General features: G+C 40.1%; 1 protein-coding gene across 4 annotated transcripts in view; it reads left to right on the top strand.

Moving 5' to 3' along the window:
- Positions 1-13584, top strand: part of il1rapl1a (interleukin 1 receptor accessory protein-like 1a) — a 178838-nt gene that overhangs the window by 137564 nt on the left and 27690 nt on the right. The window lies entirely within an intron of this gene.

The raw sequence follows: 13584 nt of genomic DNA, 5'->3' as shown, positions 1-13584 counted from the left end.
GTTTTAATCATATATGCTGTTTAAAATAGTTGCGTGTAAAGTTAATTTGTCAAATAAATGGTTAGCATTAGCCACCGATATCAGGACAAAGGTATCAAAAGCACCTGAGCTGCAAATTACACACACGCAGTAAGTAACAGTTGATTTGTTCGCCACATGATCCCAGAACAAAAACAACTCTGTTTGCTCGATTTGCTGTTTGGCAACAAAAATCGCCATTTTTTTTGATCTGCTGTTCATGTGTTTGTTTATGACTGGCTGCCTGTTTGGAGAAAAATGGATGCTGGTAGCAAAAACTTTGTGATATACAAACTATGTGTTGAATTTTTCTTTGGAAAAGCATTTATTTGGGTGTTGAATACAAAACAAATGACTTTTTTGTTTGACAGCATACAGTAAAAATGATGACAGCTTCCCAGCTTTAACGACTCCAATCCGTTAACTAGAGTCATTGCACATAAAAACAATTAAAAAGCTTAACTATATTATATTTAGTGTATTTCATTGGGCTGTGGCACTTCATTCTCATTATTGTTAGGTCGGCTGCTTGACCTTTGTGCTGAGCATCTTCATGACAACTAAAATCCATATGTAGTTAGCAAATATTTAGATCATATAACATGTCTGTTTTAGAGTTAAAACATCATATTCACATAGTCAGGAAACAGATGAGTATCACTATTAGATTAATAGAAAGAAAGGTACTTTTTAAATAAAGATTTTGTTGATGTGAGCATGAATTGCACTTGCTAACTGTGGTGTAATGTATTTAATGAAAATATAACCAGAACGTAGGTAATTTCTGATTAACAGCCCTACTTTAAGCCAGATTTTAGAAATATAGGACACGATGTTAATCTAATCTGTCTATTTTATGCATTGTAAATTTGTATCTTTATGAAATAAACAGTTGCTCCAAGCACATGCAGAGCATGAACACATGCAATATGCTGTTTAGTTTGCTTAACCAGTTGACCTAATTTACACACATTTATTTGCATGCGGATGAGCACTCATGCAAGCAAACAATGTTCATTTTTTGGTGATAATTGAAAGACTTTTTTCCCCCAGATTGTGGATAAGCAAAGTGCACTTTGCAGTTACTATAGAAACCAGATCCCAGTTGCATTCTTCAAAAGTATTGATCCCCAAGGACCTAAAAAGTGAAAATAGGATATCATGCAATGTGTTTAGTTGCCTTCCAAACAAAGTCCTGGCAAGGACTTGTAGTTTGGATCGTCGAGAGAATAATCTGTTAGATTTCTGACAGTTAAGAAGTGACATTGTTACAGTTAAAGGTTGTGGTCAAATTGACAGAAACTGAATAAGAATGACTGATGAGCCATCGAGATAAGGATTTATGCAGTGCAAGTCATTTAATCTCTTTTAGAGAAAAGGAGGCACTGATTGATGCTGTGCTCACCCCATCGCGTGATGGAGCATGTGTATTCTTGTAGGTAGACACACACACACACATGCAAATACACACACAAATCAAACCCATCCTGCCTCTCACAGGAACAGGAAATCATTGCAGTAATTAACGTCCTAGCGCGCTCCCTCATTGCGATTCTGATTGGCTGAAAGTCATCCTAAGAAGCAGCTCGGCACAGATCCCTCAGGTATTTTGCAAGAGTGAAATTATCCCAGTGCTTGCCAAGTACCATGGGACACCATCAGCCTGTGTTAGTGTGTAAACATTTCTGTTTTCCCCAGTGCCCCTGTCCCAGTGTCTCCAGCCCACATGGCACAAGTCATTTGTCAGCCGTGATTTAGATTTCTCAACACATAGGCCTCCTGCGGCCGAAGCTCAATCTGCGCTCCTACTCAAAAGCCCAAAATTTACCGGACATGGTCTTGGCGAGGCAGGGGAGGGTTGGTGTGAAGAATTGGATGATGAGTCATAAATTGAAAAACAGAGAAAGAGTGGACAATCGAAAGAAGCGTGAGGTGGGGAAAAAACAAAGAAAGTGAGGAGGGGTAGTGAAGTCTGTGAGGTGGTTTTGACTCAAGTGGTATGTTGAGATTTCAGGGTTAGGCTACAAAATGAGAGGGTGAGAAAGAGTATGGAGTGCTAGAGGTGTGATAAGAGGCAGAGCTGTGGAAGTGACGAGAGGAGGGCACCGCTTTGTTATAGGAAGGAGTGTGTGTGTGCGTGAATGTATATTTCTGGATGTGTGTGGATGTGCTTTGACGGGTGCATAAAAAGAGGGAAGGTAGAGGAAAAATGGGATTTTGGTGATGCTGAGAAGATGAGTGAAAGCTTTAAAAGAAAACTCAGAGAAAGACTACAAAAGAATGACATACAGAAGGTTTATCTCTTCATGAAGTGGACATGTGGGATCTCTAGAAATGAAATAAAAGAAATAGTATTAACCTCTTTTTGTGTCAAGGCAACAAACCCTTTTTTTTCTATAGCAACATTACAAAGCTTTGATTTCCTAACTAGCTTCAGCTTATCTGATATAGCAGCAGATGTTCTTGGGGATCATTACATTATTCTGTTTTACTGTGTTCAGCTATAATTAAAACAAAAATTTAAAATGGAAATTTGGAGAATGCATAAATACCTCCGGGTCTTTCATCTGTTATTCTTGCTATGAATGTTGATTTCATGACATTTGTGTGAATAAAAAGTGACCAAAAATAAAGTGGGTATTTTCAGAGTGGATCAGTGAAAGTACTTTTATGTTTATGGCCTGTTTCAGGTTTTGGAAATGTGTTATATTTCTTTTTGCAGGTGTATAATCTGCATGCTTTTGTTTGAGTTCACAACGCTATACTGAAAATCATTTGCACCTGGTCATATGATTGCATCTGCAGAAAAGAGTGAACTCTCCTTACCATGGGGTCAGCACAAAGTTGCATATCTGCAACTGCTAAAAATAATTTGTCTTGGACTCTGAACAATGTTTCAGCCATTACAGTCACTTTCTTCTCTACCCTGCTTTTGTTTTAGGATGTGTGCGTCTTGAAAATATGCTATAACGGTGTACTTTCTTGGTTTACTGAATAGCCTGAGAGTCCTAATAGAGTTATTTCTAACTCAGTGACCTTTTCTGTATATGTCCTGCTACCCACTGAAAAATCCACTGCTGCATTACTGTGGACTTTGGTGAAGAGGCACTTAACATTGCATCTATTCCCCGACTTTGGTGTTCCTCTTGTCTCTTCAAAATCCCTAAAAGCAATCAGGACTCAGCACAGCAAACCTTAAATTTAAATTTAGGCCTCAATTTGTTTGATCATTTCTGTTAAAATAAAACTTTACACTGTTGCAGAATCGTTCTTTTTTCTGCAGTTTATCCATATTTAGTTTTTTCTTGTTTTAACTCATTAACACGTGCCTTTCCTGTCTCATTAATACCTCAGCAGGTTTACTACCCTTCCCACGCACACAGAGTTTTATCCCCCCGCCCCCTCCACACACACACACTTGTCTTAACTTTAAACTACTGTATGACACCTACTGTGTTACAGATTATTTCTTACAGCTCTCATTAATTCCAAACAGAGCTCTTATAGCTGGTTTGTATAAGAGTAGAATAATCATATTTTGCAATCATTTCACACGCCTTCAATGATTCTTATTGAGCTTTCTCAAAGCCCAGACAGCCTTTAACTTAAAACATATTTTAAAAAATGTGATCATATAAAAATTAAGCTTTCTTTAGTCTGTTTAAAATACATTTTTATACATTCTAAACTTTCTTGAGGCAGTGCTTTGTATTTTAGGCTGGATATATGGATGTCAGTAAGGGAATAGAGGGCTTTTCTGTTGACATAAGTTGGATGACACAAATGTTTGAATAGGATTTGATAAAGTCACTTGGGATACGGTTGGTTAACAGTGATGGTCTGTGCTGGTGTGACCTAACCTTAGATACTGAGCTCCGGTTTTAATTGAGTTAGTCAGACTCCGGTTGGTATTCCGGTCAGTGGGTCAGTGCCTGCAGCCAGGCCCCTGTTGGGCCATTCATTAAAGTGATGTTCTTCGTCAAGTGTTCAAATCTCACCATTTAATTGGCATCCAGTTCCCTGGATAGGAGCCAATTACAGATCCCTCTATATTTGACTTTGTATCTCTGTGCTTATCCATTAGCTGCAAAGTTCTTCTATCATTTTCCTCCCTGCTCCTTTCTTCCTTTTGTTTCTTTACATTATTGTCGTCCCAACACCTTCAATTTTTTTTTTTCAAAATAAACGGCAAAGTGGGAAAAAAAGCTTTCTCGAGGTTCCTAGAAGGCAGTTTATGACACCCACTGACACTGAATGAAAATTGCATTTATTTTTTGTCTCTTTTTGACTATAAAAGGAGATTTTACATGAACTCAGATTAGTAGGAAAAGTGATTCCAAAAACCCTCTGGTGTAAAATGGAAAGGGGAGATGTGGGGCCGTAAGAAATAATAAGACATGGGTAATGAAGGCACTTTGTGAGAAAGCAATTCAAAATCGAGTGTGCAGAAAGGTTAGAAGACCAAAGGTTTGAAACGTGGGTGAGTCGGCATGTTTTGTGAAATTTTATTTCTGTTCCCACGGTGGACAGTTTCATACTGGATGATCAGAACGTTCAAAAAGCTGATCTTTGAGTAAAAGTTGGGGAATGAGCACTTGTTGCCACACTGATAAAAGAACATTTATTAAGTTCGCTATCACATAATCATATAATCCCCCACAGTGCCTCTTGTGGTATAATGAGCCTCTGTGTTTCCCTTCCTCGGACAAAGCACCTATTATGTCATCAAAAAGGGACGCTTAGCAGACGAAAGGGGAGATGAAAGCGAGGGCACCAACTACCTGTTCACAAAGGCCGTAATTTTTACCGGTAATTAAAGGCTTACATTTCCCTGATGGATCGTCGGGGGCCACAGAACAAACGAGGAGAAGGAGCAACAGAGAGGGAAAGACGCAGGATTCTCCTCTGTTAAAAGCTCTCAGGCTTGTAATGGTAATTAAGGGCTTGTCTCTGGAGAGGGCACGATATTAGAGCTGCAGAGAAGCTGAGGTGGCGGAGGGGGTGGGCCCTAACTCTTTTATGTTCTCATTGCCCTTACTCATTCCTCCACTTATTCTGCCCCAAATCTTCCAATCCATCTTTTTACTGTACTTCTCACCCCTCGATATCCCCCGCCTCACACCGACTTCCGCAATGCAGAGCAAAAGTAATCAGTTCAGCCAACGTCATCGTTCCACATCAGCTCACCAGAGTGCTACGAACAAATAGCCACATCTTTACATACAGTGGAGCTTTTTTCACAGATTCCAAGATGTTCGAAACGCTGCACAAACAAGCGGAGGACTTTTCAGTTTGTCAGGAGTCAGAATTTTGTTTTGACCCTCCTCCAAGCAGAGCCAGCTTTGATTGCTGCTCACTGTCAATATATCCACCAGGATCCTGATGTCATTACAGTACGTATCTTTACTGTATTCTCTGTCCTGACGGAGCCTGCTGAGCTGCTGCTACCTCGCACGGTAGGTGTAGTCATGGTAACCTGCAGGCAGCTAAAGAATAGAAATGTTGACAGACAGATTTGGACTTTCCTGTGCTCCAACTCCCCACTCCTGAAACAGTAAACACACTTGCCTGCTTACGGTTCTCTAGAGATTTCACCTCCTGCATCGAGAGATGAGCACGGACAAGAAGCGGGATCAGGTATTTTTAGCAAAGGGGACTGGAATGAGAATTTCAAGGAGTCACCCGGGAATGCTGAATAGCTGTCATTCACCTTCTTTTCTCAATGCCGCCGTTGTCGTTACTTTCCGGCTCCCCTTACTCTTCCTCTGTCTCCCATCCTAGCCTTGAAAAAGGCATGTGTTTAAGGCATTCTACAATGTGAGTGTGGGGTGAATATGAGGCTGGATATAGTTTACAGAGTAGGCGCGCTCAGAAAATGTATGGCCTATCCATTTTTAACTACTCAAAGGGACGTTATTACATGTGCAACACGTGCACACACACACAATACACATCACAATGCACCAGCCAAAGAAGGTTTGACATGTATCATAGTTTTGTTGTTTTCCAACTTGTTCACTCTCTTATCCTCTCTCTGTGCAAAAAAGGATTACACAGTACTGTGTGCACTTTTTCATGCTTGTTTCACACCTTGTGGGGGAAGAATCATGACTGACAGGACTTGTATCAGATTCTCCTGCAGAGATATCCACAGGAAATCTTCACAAACCCTTATTTCTCTCTCTCTCTCTCTCTTTCTCCCGCTCCCTCTCTCACTCTCTCTCTCCCCTTCCCTCCCTCCCCCTCATATATGCATATGCACACACTAACACTTTCTTCTTGGCCATTTTATTGAAAGCTTAAAATACCCAGACTCCGAAATTTAAGCCTGTGTCTAAAACTAGGCTGTGGGATATTGCTGTTTGCCATAAAAACCTTGTACAATAACTCAGCTTTTGGTGGTTTGTCCATTCGGATGGATTACAAGGACCTATATAACAGTGGGGAGCAGAACGATTCTATTAATATCTCAGGAGAAAAATATATTGCAACAATGATATTGTACAGCAAAAAGAAAAGAAGGGAAACACTGCATGGCTCAGAGGGCTTATCTGAAAGGTGCTTTTCAGTGCAGCAGGTGAAATCTTTAAAAAAAAAAAAACGAGTTGTAAAAGCCCTCTTATTTCAGGTAAAATTATATAGTTCAAGTTTATTCTTTGAGGGAAAACAGACGAGTGTGTATGCGCTCTAAGTCTTCTTTGGGGGTCTGACAAGAATTAAATATCAGCCTGTGGTGGCAATCAATCAACACATGTGCTATGATATGTAACCCTGGAAGGTGCGCAGCTTATTAAGGCTGTATTTAGGTCGGGTGGGTTTGAATATTGCAGCAAATATTGCCAAAGTGTTGATGCGGCTTCTGCTTTTGGATGCTTGACTTTCACTGTACAAATTGATCGACATGTTGAGTTTGTAGAAAGCTGTTTTCACGTTCATCTGCTCCACATGCACATATGGGCCAGTGCTTGTGACATCACAACCGACGTGAAAGCCAGTGATGGCTACCCAAAAAAACAAATTACACAAGCACAAGTGTAAAATTGAAATCTTTCGTGCACAATACTGTGCGTAGGGCCCTTTATTTTTTTATGTGAGAGAATAAGCAGGTGTGTTTGAGAGTGCTCTTCTGTTTTTAAGTGAATAATATTTGTTGGGAACCTGTTATGGACAGCGTGCCCCTTTGGGGTTGCTTCAGGAAGGGCATCTGGTGTAAAAAGCTGCCAAATCAAATATGTGGAGCTACCCGCTGTGGACCCCTTGTGAATAACGGAGCAGCTGAGCTTTATAGCAGTTCTTGTATAACATTGTAATTAAAAGTCCTCCTTCCAGTGAACAAGATGTATGAAAGAAGATTATACATGTAGCTGATTCCCTTTTCTGAATGAGGACGCTAAGATGGCCGGAAACAAGAAGACTGACTGTCATATTAATACATTTTTATTCTGCTGTTTTTGTTTGATGTGTATGATTTTTATCACAGTAACAGCAATTTTTCATTGTCAATTCCATGTTTTCTCTACACTTCAAATAGTCTATTTATTATTTTAGGGCCACCCCTTCCTAAAAATTGGCAAAGTGCATCTTCAGGGTGAGAAAAAACACTCACATGTGATGTGCAAGACTGTGCCTTACCTTGAAAACGAAGTACCGAGAGAACAATTGTGCTGAGGACTAGAGTGTGTTATGAAACATCAAACCCACTCTGAATATGACTTTTTCAAAAGGCTCTCCGGATTGTTTCTTATCCTACAAATAAAACATGATGGTGGCTGTCACACGCAGTAACAGCACACAACTCCGCTCTAAGCAGTGGCACGAGAACGACACGTGTATTCAAGGAGGATGAGTTGAGACGGAAAAGAAAGAACTGACACGATATGTATGTGTGTGTCTGTTAGTTTCTAATCATGTTCATATATGCATAGTGTTATTGTTGGGGGGGGGGGGTTCTGTCTGTCTGTCTGTTCATTCATCTGCCCCTCTGTCGGCGTATCTGTCAATCTCGCTGTGTGCTCTGTGCATCTGTGCTGAGTTTGGACAGCATCTGCAGAGTGTTTTCTGTGCAAGGTTTGTTTTCCTCTCCTCTGGCTTGGAAAGTATTCCTCTGTGTGAATCTGAGTGCCAGCTCTGTGAGGCCTAATTATCCCAAATACTGTGAAATCAGCTAAACATGCACCAAGAGTTGATGCAAATCAAATTTATGACCCTGTGCAGCACACATTATTTTATAGTCTTTAAAAATTTGATCAGCATTTCTGGTTTCACTCAATCATTTATTGCATTTCACAGTAAAGGCCTGCCCAGCATGAGGGTTGGCTTGTTTTTTGGCTGCTAGGTTTCATTCCACTATATTGTCTAATAAAGAGCTTCTTTTGTGATCCCTTTGAAAAGTAAAATGTGTACCTATCCTTATTTGACATGAATATATTTAGTGTGCTCTAAAAGCATTCAAAAAGCTCATTCATTCAAGTTGCTGTAGACATAAGTGTTTCCCAAATAAATGTAATGTAGTATAATGGGCATTATAAATTCTAGTGGCTGGTAAAAACTGAACAGCTTGTTACTTTACAGAGGTTTTGTCACAATGTGCCGATAAAGTAGATATTTAATCCACAGAAGACAGAAAACGAAAAATTTAAGCTGCTATTAATTCCCTCACCCCGAACCAGTCACAGTAGATGGCGGCCCCTCAATGACCCCGAAGTTTTCTTCCTGTTAAATAGGAGTTTTTCTTTCTCCCTGTTGCCAAGTGCTTGCTCGTAGGGGGTCACGTGATTGTTGGGGTTTTGATATTGTACGGTCTTTACTTTGTGATGTAAAGCACTGATGTTGTCACAAATTGGCACTATGCATCCATCCATCCACTTTCGCTTATACAGTTCAGGGTCGCAGAGGAACTGGAGCCTATGCCAGCTACCATATGAAATTAAACATTGAAATAAATTGAAAATTTATTTAATTTCCCCAGAAGAACAGTTTGTAATCTGAACCCAAACTGTTTAGTTGCAGTATATATGTATAGCATATATACTGGCCATTATTAGCTATTTGCCAATATATCAGTATCAGCATTGACAACACCCAATAAATCAACATTTATAAAGTAAAGATGAGTTGGTAGAAACACTCTTCAGCCGTGTCATGTGTTTTCATGTTGCATAGTTTGTCCACCAGAGAGCGCTCTGCAATTTCCCTGTCTGCAACACATGTTTGAAACACAACAAATACAACAACCAGCTAAACAGACCAGAGTCAGAGTGTGAAAGAGTCAAGCCACAACTAAAGATTATTTTTCCTAAATAACTAAACATACCAAATGTTAGGCAAATTTGTTTATGTTTTGTGTATTTGAAAGAAAAAAATATGAGTCGATATATCAGTATGAGTTTGACTCTGTTTGATAAATGCAGCCATTGTCTTGATAAAAGATTTGAATGAAACCCAAAGTTAAAAGAAACAACTGGTTTGTTATTTTAGTGGTAACTTCTTGCCAGTACCAATTTTACTGATGACATGACTACAAGAATTACCAACACCCAAACTAATGAAAAGTAGACATTGTGTATGCAAACTTAAAAGGTTTTGTACAACTGTTTCTCTATTTAAGCCGTTTACTGGTGTGGCTACATTCTAGGACCTCTTAAAACATCATATTTTAAGTTTTTCAGACAGACAAATAAAAGATGCCATCTCTGAGAAAGGCATGTTCTGAAAGCTAGATTAATAAGGGCACTGGGTCCACTTTGTATAACTACATCCCATCGCCTCATGTATATACCCAGCTATAGTAATAATAGGGTCAAAATGTATTTTTATATTATACTGTTCCCTACCAAATATTTATTTGTTGCTATAGGAGGACCAAAGATGTAGTCTGTGTGGAAGACTCATAGAGACATTGGGCAGAAGTGGGAAAAAAGGGGTGGTTCTTAAGTCTAATTTCCATCAAGCGCCGTGACCAACTCTCAGCCGAGGGGAGGATGTCAATCACTCAGATTACATGGATTTGTTCCACACCCACGCATGTGTGAAGGCAGTAACAACACACAAAGACATGCACATAGAAACGCACACTCAGGCAAACACTTAATCACGCTCTTGTGCTGTACAAGACGCGCATCCACTCAGCGGGGGATATTTTTCACGCCTAATCTTGCCAAGTCTTGTAATGGCACACTTATTTATGAACTTCAATAAATTAAAAAGAGATTTGAATTTTTGAGTTTTCACCAAAAGCTAGAATGCTTATTATTCAGGAGACATGGATGGTGGTGGTTGGTGACAGGTATTAAACCAGTGATGCTGTTACATATTATATACGACCTGTTCCCTTGAAAGCTTTTCTGAAGCCAAATTTAACTTTGGAGGGTTTTCCTGAACTTATCTTTTGCCTAAAAATTCAGTAAAAATTCACTCTCAGAGTCAAAGTCAACACAGAGATCATTAATGGAAGTTTCCAAATGTTACAAACCTCTCTGAGACTAATAGCAGATTATAATAATAATGATACTGCTATTGGGTTTGACAGCATGGGAGAGATTTTGAAAAGCTGTTCCTCCTTTGCAGCTAGTACAAATGATCAACCTCATTGTTCCAGTTCTGGTTAATAGTCCTCCTACCATCTGCTCCAAGTCTGGCTGGCTTAGCATCATAATAGTTATGGCAATCTTGCCTAGCTTAAACAGGACATACATACATATATATATATGCCTGGGTAATACTTATATGCATTTCTCTGCTGCCTTGCAAAGAGTCGTCCACCTTTCTCTTCACCTTGCCAATTAAAGCGCAGCTGGAGGTATGCATTGCACATGTAGCACCAGGGGAGCGCAAGTGTCATTTCAAATAACTTGGGTGTTATTTCAGCTGCACACTGAAGTGCTGAAAGAAAATAAGCCTCTAAAGGTATAAAAAAAAAAAAGCTGTTCAGTGTTCAATGCAGGCAGAGAACGTGGTGCATGTGACCCTGCAGACAGTACTGAACGCCATGTAATAATCAGTCGGGATGAAATTACATTCAAATATCCAACTTCAAACACACGTACAAATCAGATGTTTTAAATGGCGCAGACGATCTTTTGTTTATGATTTATTAACCAATCTTCTTTATTTTTAATAATAATATGAATAAAGATTTGTAAATCTTTATTCATATTAAAGGATAAACTTTCAGTCTTGACTTTTAAGCCAAAATAAACCAGAAGAACTGAATCAGCTAAAAAAAATCATATATCATCAAAAGCTCCAAAAAGCTGTGTAGTGCACCGCTGGTATTATTTGTTCAATCAGAGCCTCAGCAATGTTTTTATGTATTACTTGAATGTACAGGATGAGCTGATAATGCAAGAGAGCACACATGTGCCCTATGAGCACTTTATCAGACTAATTGGCCACCATCCTGTAACAAAATGTCCAGCTTTACACTGTATCGACTGTGACGATGATGTTGCAGGTGCAACACCACCCACCGGCATTCTGGAAGTAACAAAGGTGGCTGTGAGAGCGTTTCAGGGAGTGCTGCATTTGGACTAGAATAAGACAGCAGGAGGCCTTCAAGTGTTTCCTGTGATTCCCAGGCAGCTCAGTGGAGACTTCCTCTCCAGGCAGCGGCTGCTGGCAGCTTGACATTCCTAGTTTACAATTGATCTGAGGGATATACGAACAGCAGGGGGCAGATTTATAAACAGAGGAAAAGGTAGATACTGCATCTGGGTCACACACAGAGACACGGAGTTGCCTGTAATGTGTAATTTTGTGCCGTATGTGCATGTTAAAAAATTGGATCTGATTATATAGTAAAGTATTTTTGTACCAAGTTCTCTGTACATGTGCATGTGAGTGGTTGTGTTTGTATGTGTGTGTGTTGCACGCAGGAGGTTCCTATTTTGTAGGTAGAGCGTGTAGCCTTTGTAGAGCCCGGCTGTGCACAAATACCAAGCTGAGAGAGGCTGTTGAACTTTGGAAATGTCAGACACGGCTCCTCACAGACAGCGCTATCAGTTCATTCCTGGGTGTCCTCCCATCCTCCTTCCCTGCACGCCACAAAACTTTCCTTATGCTGAGAGAGAGAGACCCGCTGAAATCTTTTGTAGCTGTGTCTCGGTTGTTGACAGGAGGAGCACAGAGAAAACGAGCTCTTAGTTCAAACACAAACAATCTTCTAAAGAATAACCCTTGTCGGCACAGCTCTGAAGATGTGTGACCGGTGGCACAGCCGGGGCATCCCAGAAAAAGGTGGTGGGCTACACTGTGGTGTGCAGTGGGTTCAAAGATCACAGTGAGGGAACAAAGAAAAAAATCCTTGTATAATATGTAATGCAAGAGAAGAGACTTGCAGTAAATCCTTAAATATTTAGTTTTGACTCTTACAAAAAAGATCTGACTTAGACGTAGTTGCTTTTGAAGTTGGTGTTAAGTAGCAGAGTTTCCCTTGGATTCCCAACACAAGTGCTGTAACATACTAATCGGGATTAACAAATGCAAACCTTGCACTGCGGCTTGTAAATCCTGCTGCGAAACAGGCAAAAAGCATCTGCGTCATCCCCCCAGCCTCTTCACGTCTTTCTCCCGGCGCTTCCCAAATCACAGATCCGACTCTCCTGAGAGGAGTCTCCACCCACTTTACAGTATGTGCTACGGGATCAAATCATATGTATATTGTTTACACGTCGCTTGTGGTTTGCCGAGATTACTGCGCTCTGGGCGTTTAGTGAATGCCACCTCGCTGGAACGAAAAATAAATGCATTCACAGTGTATGCCAGCCACGCTTTAGCTTTAGTTTAATACATGCAAAGTTCATGGACACTGAAGTTCTTGCATGATTGATGACGTGTTGCCAGCTTTAATCAGCTCACAGTTGTGCTGCTTGTAATATTTGATTCATTATGTATATATGTATATTTCTTTAATTTATTTATTTATTTATTGCTTTTTATCTCAGATTCATTTATGATTTATCTCTAGGCTTTCTCGAATTATAAAAACGCTGCCAGCAGCTTTAGTGCGGTAGATTTCAACTGAAACTTTTTTAATTGGTAGTGAAGTATCACCTTTTCTTCCATGCAAATACTTGCCCTCTGTGTTGAACCACAGAGATAATCCTTTCATTCACAGAACCAAGAATCCATCGGCTCCCCAGTGACAATTACTTCTTCCCTCCACATATCAACTCGCAGCAAACTGTAGTTGTTGACTCCTGACCTCCCTTCATACCCAGCAGCAGCTCTAAATAAAATGATGTGTCTGTCTCCGCTCACTTCCTTTTGCCTTATTTTTTCCAATGCACTGTCTCCAGGGGGATTCTGGAAAGCTCTTGAGTGCCCTCATGTGTTCATTACTTGCTTTATGATCAGTGTGCTTTGTGTGTGGCCAAATGGGCATTTAAAGCCGACGTTGAAAGGAAAGCCTGTCTCCTTAAATAGCAGACGCACATCCCCCAAACTAGTTGAGGATGGGCATATTTTCACTTTCCCTCATCAGACGGCATTTGTGTGCAGATTTGCAAAGTGTGTATTTGTGAGTCTATGAATGTGTGAAGTGTGTGTCACACCCTATGTGTGTATGAC

This window comes from Rhamphochromis sp. 'chilingali' (assembly GCF_963969265.1).
Source record: "Rhamphochromis sp. 'chilingali' genome assembly, chromosome: 14".
NCBI lineage: Eukaryota > Metazoa > Chordata > Actinopteri > Cichliformes > Cichlidae > Rhamphochromis > Rhamphochromis sp. 'chilingali'.
This window is presented reverse-complemented; position numbering and strand designations above follow the sequence as displayed.